The 13971-nt window shown below is 36.0% G+C and overlaps 1 pseudogene; it reads right to left on the bottom strand.

Annotated features, from left to right (window-relative positions):
• Positions 1 to 220: 220 nt before the first annotated feature.
• Positions 221 to 406, bottom strand: LOC129246602 (U2 spliceosomal RNA; annotated as a pseudogene).
• Positions 407 to 13971: the final 13565 nt, after the last annotated feature.

Below are 13971 nucleotides of genomic sequence, written 5' to 3'. Positions count from 1 at the left end.
TTCATCCTCAATGTTTTCAATTTCAACAAATGATACGAGTGGCTTATGATAGATAAAATATGATACAAATGCTTTGGTTTCGATGTTGCCAAAAAAAATACCCAAACGGACCGAAGAAACAGACTTACAAATTTCTTCCATTTTCGTCTACTTGTATTCATATAAAAATTTATGTCTCTTCCCACCAAAGCTAAATGTATTAGTATATTTCTTCTTGTATTTATTCAAGGCTGAAATGCCGGCGGTACTGCAATACCGGGCCAACCCGTGGCAGAGGTGGAGAGCAAGCCCCTAAAACACTCCGCGCATTTCCAAAAACCAGTTTAACATTTGTTGTCCTCCGATGGAGGATCTATAAGATGTTAAGCTGATAACCACTCTACCTAGTCAATACATTTTAAATAATAAACCTTTTGAGAATTACACGCTCACAAAAAAAAAATTAATGTACGAAATATTTATACCGATTCACTTAAACTGACTTTCAGTATCTAAACCAAAAATAGAAAAGCCAAAAAACTGTTTTCAATAAATAATCAGAAATGTCCTACAATGCATATTTCAAAAAAAAAAAAATTTTCTTTCTTGTGATTCGAACCAAGAATTTTGGATCGGAAGCTCACATTGCTAGCCGCTCGGCTATCGCGCCATACTGTCGGTGCTGGCCTAAAAGTTATTTAGTTCGTCGCTACGTTTATTATATGTTGTAATTCGTTTCACTTTTTCCCAAATCACTCCCAACGATTCTAAAGAAGTTTTCACTTCAAAAAGAATATCTACTCTAATTCAGTCCATGGAGAATCATGCGCGGTTTCAAGAGAGACTATTGGGACCAACATGTCCATATGATTTTCAGTAAAATCATCTGCTCCTTCAACTTCGTTCTGATCTAGCCACTCTAAGCCGTTGACGCTTGCGCACAGTAGCTCATTAGCTCGTCTTGTGACAATCCGTGAGGGTCGCACTTTGCGGAACATATGCGCTTGCTTAGCTGGTGCAATGTGAGCTGCTCGTCTGTGCTCTTGTGATAGATGCGAAGTAAATACCGCATGTACTGCAGCATCTTTTCTCTAAATTATCACGTATACTTGGGCAATAGAGATCATAACGCGTGCTGATGAAGGCATTCAGCGGTTGAATCGGTAGGCGTATTCGAAATGGAGCGAATGACTTTGCGTCATGTTCTTTAAAGTCCGAAATTGTCAAACGTCCATCAACCTGAGTGATAGGGTATGGAGGTGGCAGAAAACGGTCGTGAAGAATCATGTGCAGATCACTCCGGCGTGCGCTGCAGCACTTAGGTCAAGCTCCATATGCAGCTTAGCAATCTGTTTCTTTATAGTATCTTGTGCTGGAGTGGGACGTACGTTAGATGGTGTAGTGTTCGACATAGCTTCATCCTCATCATCGCTGATCACAAGAAGCTGATTTTGAATTATGTGAAAACAGTGAAGGAAATGACCGCGCTAATATTTTGTAGTTATCATTTTAGCTTATTTTATCAAGACTTTCACTGTTTCAGTTTTTTTTATGCTATTAATTGTAACAATAAACTTTATACAATATAAAAAAAAGTATTTTCTTAAAAAAATATATATTTAACCTACATTTTGAAGGAATGCTAAAGTAGACCGAACTTTTCTCTCAGTGGATTCCCCGAGAAGCCGTTCAATTTCATATTTAATGTGATGTATTAACTCTTCTTTCTTCGGGAATTTTTGCTTCGCAGTATTCCATAATTTTATCACATCGTCGTGGCAGGACTTTTTCGCCTTATAGACGTATCTTTTGACGTATGCGTTATAAAAATCTTGGTAACTCATTTTAAATTAGTAAGAGCATGAACTGAGTCGAGTAAAACATTTACAAGAATAAACAAAGAAGGTTGGAACCTGTCCGTGTGTCGCTGCCACTCAGCTCGTACGCTTTTGTTCTTCGAGTCGCGCGTTCGGCTGATAGTGGCACGAAAACAAACGACGGGCTACACTGTACCGTAAATTCAGATTAAATTGAGCTATTTGGTATAAAACAAATATGGTGGTTTGACAGTAGTAATGTACATATAACGTCGAAGTATGAATGAAATTATTTTCTTTCGAACGAATTATTGAATGATCTTAATCATACTACGATTACGCTTAAGATTAAATCTTAAGCATGTACAATCTGTATAATGGACCAAAATAGTATAATTTTTTTTGTTTCAATCAGAAAAAAAATTGCGTGATATTTGCCGAGACCCCCCCTCTCTCCAACGTAAGATTAGATGAGATTTGACTCGACCCCCTCCCCCCTTAAACATCTAACGTAGTTTATGGACGCCCCCTTATGAGCATTGAACCGACGTATGCAGGTATTCACCCAAAATAAAGATTCATCCGTGAATACTACGTTTACCCAATTCGGTTTTGTGTGCAATGTGCTCCAGAATTTGAGGTCTTCTGCACGTAAACATCCTCAAATCGTGTATTTGAAAACATTAAAACCACTTTTCCTTAAAACTGTTTCAGGCGCATGCAACTATAAGTTCGGCTTTGTCACAAACAAATCAATGATCTTCTGATTATCCTTTGAAGAAGTTTTTTTTTGGCCTCGTCCGGGAATAGGTAGGTAAAATGGTTGAAGTGTCAATCTGGCACTCCTCAAGTAGCACTGAAGCGCCGTTTTGAGACCATAATGCGACCTATCAGATATCTACAGTCAGCCAAAGCTGATATAATGGAGAAAATTGATGGGATTTAGGTTGGCGCACTGCCCCAGGCTGTCGAAGGAAGAAGCACCCAGTGATCTTACTCGTCTACTTGCCAAGCCCGGACATTTACAGAGAAAGTGCTCAACAGTTTCCTTCTCTGAAAGGTCCCCACAGCTTCTGCAATGGGGGTTAAATGGTAACCCTAGCTTTTCCGCGTGTGTGCCGATCGTCCAGTGGCCGGCAAACACAGCTACGAGTTTGGAAATTCAATGGCGAGGAGTCTAAAGGACTTTCCGAGTCCTCCGTATATTGTACTGGGGCCAAAGGGTTTTCGAAATAGCACATGAAGAAGTGGAGCTCCATCTTTTCTGCGCTTTCTTGAGAAATAATTTGTGCAGTTCCCCTTTAACAACTGTCAAGGGGATACCGATGCTCGGATAGGAAGTCTCTGAGGCCAAATAATTAGCAATTTCATTTCTTTCTATGCTTCTATGTCCTGGAACCCAGATTAGAGAAATTTTACCTGCACACCCAAGATATTTGATCTCCTCTTTACAGGAGCTTACTAGTTTCGTTCTGCACCATGGCGTCGTCAGAACCTTGATCGCGGCTAGACTATCGGAGAAAATTTTAATATCTCCCCAGTTTGCATGCCTGCAGGATCGCAAATTTCGGAGAAATACGGTATTAGCTGCTCGAAAATGCTACCATGTCCTTTGAGAGATTACCTCCAGAGGCCAACCTCTTTTAACTTGGTTGCACTTTGAGCTGCGACGGAAATACATAAAAGTCAATGGGAAGTAAGTGCAAAATGACATTCAGGGCAGCACTGGGCAAGTTTTACATGCTCCGGTGGTGCCAATGCATGCTCCCTCCCCAGTTTAGTGATATTATAGCCCTTCCAAAGACCTTCCCACCAAACCAGGCATCCATACGTTAAAATTGGCAAAACCACTGCGTTGTACATCCACAGCACGACCTGTGGCTTGAGTCCCCATTTTTTACCGAACATAGGTTTGCAGTATTTCAATGTGTGGTCTCCAATGTGTAGCTTCCAATGGAGTTTGCAGTCAAGTATCACTCCAAGATACCTAACTTCCGATGAGAGCGAGAGAACGTGGTTGTTTAATTTGGGAAGTCGAAAGGGTGGAGGTTTATATTTTCTGATCCGGGGATATCGTCAACGTTTTTAATTTTGGTATATCGTTGTACACATTAATTTATAATTCAAAGGGTGTTTTTGACAGATCACGCACGACTACTGTCAAGCTAAATACATTTTTTTCAGTATTCATTGTATTACGAAAATCGACGCTCTTTAACAAGTGTTCAGCGCTCAGGCCAACCTATGGTGAATATAACCGTTCAGCCAAGAGGCCCATTTTTGGCTTAACGGCTACGTCAATAAGCAAAATTGCCGTGCTTGAGCTGAAGGGCATCCCGAAGCCATTTAAGAACAGCCATTACATCCATTGAAAACAACCGTTTGGTGCGACCTATGGGCTGGATGAATCATTGCCCCACCTTTATTCAAAGGCGCAGCTGGCGCCAATGTAACAGTGAATGGTGAACGCCATGATAAACGACTTTTTGATACCGGAAACTGAAAATCATGATCTCCACAACATGTGGTTCTAATGAGACGGCGCTACTTGTCATACAGCCCACGAAACAATGGATTTACTACGTCGTCGTTTCGGTCAGCAATTTATCTCTCGTTTCGAACCAGTTAATTGGCACTAAAATCGTGTGATATCACACCTTTTGACTTTAACTTGTGGAGGTATGTAAAGTCTAATTGCTTTGTGAATAAACCAGCTTCGTTGAGGCATTGAAAGCCAACATTACTAAAGTTATTCGCGAGATACGGACCGAAGTCCTCCAGGGAGTCATTGGGATTTACGGATGGCCGAATTGCGACACAATTTCGGCTAGCATTTAAAAAATAAATGCCATGAGCTATTCAACTCAAAAATAATAAAGATTGCCAAATCAATTTGAATTTTCGTTGTTTTATTTCAATTTAAAATCCGATAACTCTAATTTATCACCCTTTACATATTCAACACTTTTCAATTCGTCTGACAGTGTGATGAGTAAAAGAAGGTAGCCGAACAAAATTATTTTATTAGCTTTTTGGATAGATAAAGTCGAAACTGTAAAATAATTGTTCTGGGGTTAGGGTCGGTGCCCGATTAAGTCAATAAGTGTTCATTTATTTGATTTATTTTTTTTTTAATTTATTTTTTAAATTTCACAAATCTCGAGTTCTTCTGTAAAATAACCATTGAAATCATATTTATTTCCGATTTAGGGCTTACCGAAGAAAATAAGTTGTATATCTCAAAAATCGTATTTCGTAAACTTTACTTCACTTCGAAACTGTACCTCTCCTTATCATTTTCCTTTGTTTCAACCTAATTAAGTGGATACCAGCCTTTTCCAGGGAATAATGCAATCCTCAATATGAAATCATCACATCAGAATTACAAAATATTTGTGCCATCAGGCAATATTTTATCAATTTATCAATACCGTTGCAAAATTGCACTGCAAGTTCCTGATACGTGGTTGCGGCAAGGCAATCCCCTTATTGCAAATACTGATGTCACAAAGAAAAATATATGAACCAATGATGAAATATGTTGTTGTACATGTTTTACGCATAACTGTAGGTATATTGGTTTATTTGTGCATTAACGTGAGGAAAGCAATCCTTATGCAATAGTATTTGACCTTTCCGCTCGATAATTGACCGATTGCTGGTACACTCACTGCAGAAATATTATTCACATGTATCAATCAAATACAAATTATCATATAACTTTCGAGAAAAGTATAGTAGCTATGTAAATTTAAAAAGAATTTTTACTTATTCGGGTCTTAAGATAAAGAAGCGAATATGTCCACTTTTAATATAAATACGTCGGCAATAAAAAATGTAGTAGGAAAAATTAAAGAGTAGCAACTTGTCGTGTGCCACAATACCTGTATTACTATAATTGGCCTTACTGACACTGACACTTATGCACAAACGTGACATTTAGAATAGATTATGCTTCAACTTTTTACTTTACTTAGATACAAAGTACACATTTTACGCACATATATGCGAAACTTCCATTATGTTTGAACTAATTAAGACATTGGACTTTTTTCAAACCCTTGACCAACAAAAATTAACTTTGATGTTGTAGGAGTTAAGGGAAAATGGCAGTAGTTACTTCAATTAAAAGTGATAAAAAACTGAGACCTTCAATTACAGACTAATTTCGAAGCTCACTCATTTGAAAATTGTTACAGCAGATGCATTCTGTAACTTTTCACCACAACTGCATGGTTTTGGTACTGGTAGATCCACAGTTTCCAATCTAGTCGTTTTCACTGAATACTGTATTGCAGTTTTCGCAGCAGGGTCGACTGTATCTATACTGACTTTTGAAGAGCCTTCGATAAACTGTCACATACAATTCTATTTAATAAACTTCTATGTATATCTGCGCTGATGCTTTCCATTGCAATTCAACCGGGCTATTCGGGTCATGTTCTTCGATAATTAAAAAAAAAATCGATTTTGAACCGAAAGATAAAATTGCCGATAACTCTTGAAAAAATTTTTTTTCGGGCGAACAAAAAAATACGTGTCTCATTATTTTGACCAGAGAGCAACATATTTGAGTTACATCGAAATCGAAGAAAATGATACGAATAGCCCGGTTGAATTGCAATGGAAAGCATTCGCTTTGACTTTAATTAAGTAATAGACATTGTTTAGTGCCTTTTCTGTATCTTTTTCTGCGTCCTCTGGTATAATTCAGGGAAGTGTCCTAGTTTTTGTTTTATTTATCAATGATAAAAGTAGTTGTTTTTCTTTTGCTGATGTTAGCAGGTGATGTTAATAAATAGTTTAGGTAATTGGTGAAGGGTCTCTCGACTACCGCTTAATATTAAAAATGTTTAAGACTTTCTTAAGTATTTTTTCTCCTCCCTGAATTTCTCTGATCCTCTCACAACATATATGTATGTAAATACCACTTACTTCTAATTAACTTAAACAACAAAAAGCTCTATTTTGTCGCTCCCTCAAGGGTGAGTTTGCTTTTCCCTATTTTGGAAAGGCTGGGCTTTACATAATAAATATCTGTTCCATTTGAATAAGTTTGGAACAGAGTATGCATGCAATGCTCCGATTACTCGCTCTCTTCATGAACGCAATAAGATCGCAAATTCTATTGAACTAGATTTTACATTATATGAGCTACGGGTTGTGTGTGACTGCCATTCGGAATTCGGAGTACGTTGGTTCGAGTCTCCGTGAAACACCAAAATGAAAAAGAAGTTTTTTTCTAATAGCGGTCGCTCTCGGCAGGCAATGGCAAACCTCCGAGTGTATTTCTGCCATGAAAAAGCTCCTCATAAAAATATCTGCCGTTCGGAGTCGGCTTGAAACTGTAGGTCCCTCCCTTTATGGAACAACATCAAGACGCACTCCACAAGTAGGTGGAGGAGCTGGACCAAAGACCCAAAAAGGGTATAAGCGCCAATTATATATATATATGTTTATAAATATATTTTTAATTCCGTTAAGAAGTATACTGTTATCTTCTTTATTTTTGGCGTCACTAAGTCTAAAAAACATTAATTTAAATTATATAAATGTCTCTCTTTCTTTGTCTACTCCTTTGACGAGCTTTCCCATATACCTAGGTTTCAGGTGTAAAAGTGACAAAATGCCTTTTCAGACTCCACTAATGGTGTATTGATAATATTGACTTCCTAGAAGTACGCTTATTATAAGGATGACGTTTATCTGCAAATAATCCACAGACAAAACATTACTGATTACGGTCATTACACACTAAGTATTTATTCGAATGAAATTCTTTTAAGAAATAGCTTAAATATAAATACTTTCTATAAAATTAAATTAGCTTATGCCGATGACATTGTCGTGATTGCACAGAATGAACATGAGCTTAAGAAAATTTATATGCGATTGAAAAACACAGCTTTAGAAGTGGGTCTACGGGTAAACATAGATAAAACGAAATATATGCACTTCGCAAAGAAACCGAGTGAAGATGCACACATTGAAATAGATGGTGAATGCATACAGAAGGTCGACAAATTTAAATACTTAGGTTTTTTCATCAGCAGTAATTCTGACACTTCCGTGGCAATAAATGACCGAGTAAGTGCGGCAAATAAAGCATTCTTTGCTCACATAAAATTATTCAAGTCCCGATTGCTATCAAGAGATCAAAAGATGGCAATGTATAAAGCGCTTATAAGACCCATACTAACATACAGCAGTGAGGTATGGGTACTTAAAACAAAAGACATGGACCAAATACTAAGGTTTGAAAGAAAGATACTGCGAACAATATATGGTCCTTCCCGGCGAGATGACGGAACGTATCGGATAAGATACAATCATGAGCTAGACACATTGATACGTAATGGAAACGCAATACGCTTTATAAAAAGTCAACGAAGCAGATGGCTGGGGCACATGTACCGAATGCCCAAATGGAGAGCTGCCAATATAGCGTTCCATAGACAACCAATTGGACGGAGATGTCGAGGGAGACCAAACAAACGCTGGGTAGATGAGGTCACAGCCGACCTGCAGAAAATGGGTATCACAAACTGGAAAGGAGTAGTAGAGAATCGATCGGAGTGGAGAACCGTAGTTGTGGAAGCAATGGTCTGCACAAGACTGTAATGCTAATGATGATGATGATAAAATTAAATTAAATAAAGTTATCAAAACTGAAAATATATTAAAAAAAAGTTTTGTAAATTTCAGACTGATTGCAAATTTGGTCCAAATACTCAAACCATTTTCATGAAGCCAGTATTGACCTAAAAAATATTAAAACTAACAATTGCAAAGTAAATTGGGTTTTTATGACCAAGTTGAGAACTTGAAGGTGTTTGAAAATTGCCAAATATATTTTTGTGACCGCACTTAAAAAGTTCGATACACAGAATACGCTGTGATTAATAGCAAATATTACACATTGAAGTTAAGGTATCAGGTTATTTTGATATATATTATTTATCCATATATTTTTGTATTATACTTAGAACTTACATATTTACCAACTTGTTCAAGAAGTTCCCGGTACAACCACCAGGTGACAACAGTGATCGAATTCACCTGATATGTAATGAAAAAATCGAAGACGGTTGAGTGAGAGTTACCGAAATTATCCGAAAGCTAGATGAAACGTTGGCTTAAGTGCCTTGCAGTTGATGGTGAGTACTTTGAAGGCGATAATATCACTTTTGAGGAATAAACTTGTAGTTTGAATTTTCTGAATATATTCCGAAAACTTTTTTATCAAGGTTGTATGTGCATATATGTTATTTTTAAGCACTTAAAAAGAATTTCATCATAATAAATAAATTAATAATAATTTAGTCAAGGCACGGTTAACAATGGACAATTTTTCTAACTGTTGCTTAATTGAGAGCGGAAGTGAATATCCAAATATAATAAAAATATACTGAACCAAAATGTTAGTTGGGTAATAAACTTGCTGATGTTTTACTATCTTAATATATTCTGCTGCACAATTATCTATACATTTATAGTATTTACCTGTACAAGAGGATGTATGGTATGGCTGACTCGATTTGGCTGTAGAGGCGCGTGTAAAAACGAAGTTATCGTTCATTGTTTCAACTTTGCATCATTTCGATTTAAAATAAGTGATTCGAACCACAATAAAATATAATTATTTTATTTTTGTAAATTCACTTAGCGTATGAGTAATGTCGATGTTGGGAAATATTTTACGTGTATTATAGGATAAGCAGGGCGTATGAGTAATTTTCAAAGGATCCCATAGTGAAAGTATCATACATTACATTCCCTTTTTACGACAAATGCACGTAAAATAGTTTTGTAATTAACAATGCCGTTAAACAAAATATTGCGAAAAAATGCTAATCTAACCTGTACACTGAAAAAAATTATTTATTTATTCATTAATGTCTAAGAAAATTCAGAGCACATATTTAAGATATTAATTTAAAACTAAAATACAAATTTTACAATATTTCAGATTAAAAAGTCTAGTACAATTAGATTGTTAACATAAGAAACCATTAAATTGCTAAAAATACATAAAAGTTACAATTTAACGAAATTAATAATTATGAAACTAAAAATCTTGAAATGACGAAAATGTCTACAGGAACATTAACAGTCAATTACGCCATTAACGAGATCAAAGATAAATGATACTACCTAAAGAGTACTTCTGGCATTTAATGGGAAAAGACTAATCAATCGACAGCGAGATTCGTATGATGGTTTCTGGTCTGAGATGTAGTGCAAATCGCACAAAAATTTTTTGAACCCTCCCCACTCGATTTATATGGTGGACTGCATGATAAGATCTCCAAGTAAAAGCAGCATAATCTAATTTATACCGAACTAACGCAGAGTATATCTTAAGAGTATATGGGTTAGTGAACAAAAACGAGCATAGCAAGTGAATTAGAAACGGCATAATTTAAGTGTGTGATAAAATTGAGCTTTTGCCAAATAAAGCCCTTAAATCTTCTATCACATCCGACGAAGCGAAATATGTATAATTAATATGATAAAAAGTTTCAAGGGGTTTTCAAGCTTAGAAAATGTGATTTTATGACATTATTAAGAAGTAGACGATTCATAACACCAGGAAAATAAATTGTTCAGCTAAGACTGAACACTTTAGAGAACTCCGTGTATATCGCGTCTCTTTGGAAACCATTCTGGAAGCCTGTGTGGCAAACTTCAGAAAATACAGATAAGTTAGGTAACGTAGATCTTGCAACTATAAAATCATGCTGTCTAAGACTAATCAGACGTTTTACGCTAAGTATAACTTGTCTTTGACAACACATTCAAAAAGTTTAGATACAACAGGTAACTTCGAAATTGGTCTGTAATTCGTAATATCGCGCTTACTACTATTTGTTCTGCTTCATTTCTTATAGAATCTTATTTATTTTAAGCATAAGTAGTTGCCTGTTTTACAGCGTGGGAAAAATTTAACTATCTATAAGTTATTAACTTTTCGTAAAGCCTTGCAAAAAATGTATTTAAAGGCGTTAAAGAGGAAGCCATTGAAAAAAATCGATTCGCGTTCTTCATTGGCTCTCTAGAGAAAATATAAACACAATTCACAAGTCTCGTATATGAACATGATAAAATATAAATAAAAATGTATAATCAAATTTATTCAGTTATAATATATGCATTTGTGTTAGTGATGTGTTTGCTCTTTTTGGACTTGTTAAGCATCATTTATTGACTGTACAGGACATGTAAAATTTTTTATCTTTTTGAATTTAAATATATGCATTAGCTCTTATTCTTATGGTCCTTATACCCAAGACTTTTTTATACAGCCTTTGTCAGGTTGGAATACTCGTACCACTCTCTTGCAGTATTCCAAGTTCAACTTTTGTTTTTAGGCTTTGGACTGAAAGAGTCTTGCATTTGTAATATTAAAATCTCTGTTATATTTGACTTTGAAGCCAGCAATTTAATATCGATGCAACATTTTTGAAACTACTGAATAATTCTTTATATCTTAGTATATAAAATCAAGCCTACTTAATGCGTTATACAGGATAACGACAATAAATATTTTTATGAATATTTATTAACTCTATACCAGCTTTTGCTAATTACAATATTTTACAATAGTTTGTCTCAAAGTGCTTAAATAGTTGGTACCATTTTTAAAGTTGTTTCAAATAATTAGCGCTTCCATACATTTCTATGTTCATTTCACTTTTAAAAAGTGCTCACGCATGTTGTATGCGTGAAAGTGACTTTGCACTTAGTAGGATGGAAAGGACAAAGGAAAAATTACGCGAAGGGGTTTACTGGCTTCAACAAATCCACAGAGCGCCATACAAAGTAGTGAGCAAACTAGCGTACGTGAATATGTGTGTATGTGTGAGCAGATTATATTTATTTTTAAATTTTTCCCTGTTATTTTCGGATACCTAGGAATAAATTAAAAAAGGTAAGTAGCCATTGTGGTGTGTGCATTTTCGTTTGAACACAACTGAAACCACAACAATGCGAGCGCCAACGCAATGCTTAAGAATAATCAGCTGATAACAACTCACGAGTTATGTATGTACTTATGTATGTAATCTTCCACCCAGCACCAGCTCTTTTCCCCACTTCCGCCAACCAACCGAAACAACGTGCAAAGCGTAAACAGAGAGCCATCGACGTCGACATCGACAACTGAATTGGCGTCGATGCCGAAGCTGACGCCAACGCGTGTCTCTGAATCGGAAATGAAAGCGAGAGTGGCATGACTGTCGATCGTTTTTCTTGTAGTGCTGTTGTTTTAGTTTGTGACCGGTTTTGGTGGGCTTGGGTGTCTACACACATACATTGCATGTATTGTGAAATCAACAAATAATACCGTTAGAGTTGGCGTAAGAGCTTAGTAGAGCGCGCACTACAAGAAAATGCGGATGCATGATTTTATGACGTCACTAACATCGTGAGGCAAAACTTCGACGAACATAGCCAAATTGCTGTACGAATTTGGAATGCCTACCGAAAATTTTTTTTTTTAACAATTCGATTTCTGAATTTTTATTACGCATAACGGACTTATTTGAAAAATATTAAATTCATTAGCTACGTATTCACTTAATTATATATATATTATGAATAATATCTAATATGTAAGGATCACATTCCGATTTACCGTAATAAATTGCAAATGGGTGAAAAATTTTAACACCCTCCTGCCTTCAATTATAATACAAATTTTCACTTTTATTACTCAACCAAAACTAAACGTATATACTAAAACAAGAATCGGTCCGTTATTCGAATCAATTGGCAACTCTGGCAAATAACTGAAATAAATAATTCAGTTGATTTTTCGTTCGGTGCATGACAATTTACATTACTGATCCTTTCCCATACAATGAGTAAAACGTTTTGTCACAATTTTTTTATTTTTTCATGCATACTTTCGAGCCAATTTTCGTTAATTTTAAAGAAAATATTTATTTATTCATTAAATATATATATATACATTTTTATACTACAAAACTATGGTTTATGCTACAAAAAACCATTTACCATAACCATTTAACCATAATTTATAGTTGCAGAATTAAACAAAAATAAGAATCTAGTATTCATGAAGAATGCATAGAAAAAGAAGAAGCATAGAAAAAATCATTGGGAGAATTACTAAGTATTATTATTATTATTAAATTTGTATAATAACAAGTTATACAAATACAAGGAGGCAGCAGCCTAGCAGCATGGGACATCTGCTGTCTGATAACAAAATATGTAAATAAATATATAAATAGTGTAAATAAGGTCTAAATGCTTATTACTAAACTAAGCGGAGTTAAATATGGGTTTTCCAATCAGAGGTGTTATTTTGATATTCAAAGAAAAATGATATTTTTTAATATACATGAACGGATGTTTATTTCATTATAAAGAGGAAGGTATGCCGTTAGTTGTGGGAAATAACATCAGGCAAATGACTAACACGACCACGCTTACAGGACAATATTCTTTTCATGAGATTTTCCATAACCGAATTGCAAAGCGGCTGCCCTATGTCCTCGATAGCCTCACGAATTCCATGTTTGAGGTTTCGAATCGACCCTGGGCTTTTGGCGAAGACCTTCTCTTTCAAGTGGCCCCAAAGAAAAAAGTCACAAGGTGTTAAATCACAATATCTCGGTGCCCAATTGTGATCACCTCTTCGAGAGATAACACGGCCCGGAAACTTTTCCCGTAAAAGATCAATGGTTTCGTTGCTAGTGTAGCACGTAGCGCCGTTTCGTTGGAAATAACCGTTGTCCAGATCAATACCATCCAATTCCGGCCATAAAAAATCGTTTATCATCTCTCGATAGCGCAAGCACACACAAAACAACAGCTGTTATTGGAAAACCCTATATAAGCTGAAAATTCTAGATCCGTTTTAACAAGTCATTTTAGAAATTTGTAGGCAGTGTGTGAGAGAATCCAAAGAATGGTTGTCTAGAGCCGTGTAGATTTCGACAAGATTGTAGAATGTGATCTAAGGTTGCAGTTTCGTCACAGAAGGGGCGATCGGCTGACTATGTACGTTGGAGAAGGTGTGCGTGTGTGAGAATTGTGTGGCCCAGACGCAGGCAGGCACTTTTATGGAAGGTCGGAAGGAAGTGATATTTTTCATTAAGATGGATTTATGAAAGCGTAGTGGTGGTGGTAGTTTTTCCAGTTTTCT

This window comes from Anastrepha obliqua, chromosome 4 (genome assembly GCF_027943255.1).
Source record: "Anastrepha obliqua isolate idAnaObli1 chromosome 4, idAnaObli1_1.0, whole genome shotgun sequence".
Lineage (NCBI taxonomy): Eukaryota > Metazoa > Arthropoda > Insecta > Diptera > Tephritidae > Anastrepha > Anastrepha obliqua.
This window is presented reverse-complemented; position numbering and strand designations above follow the sequence as displayed.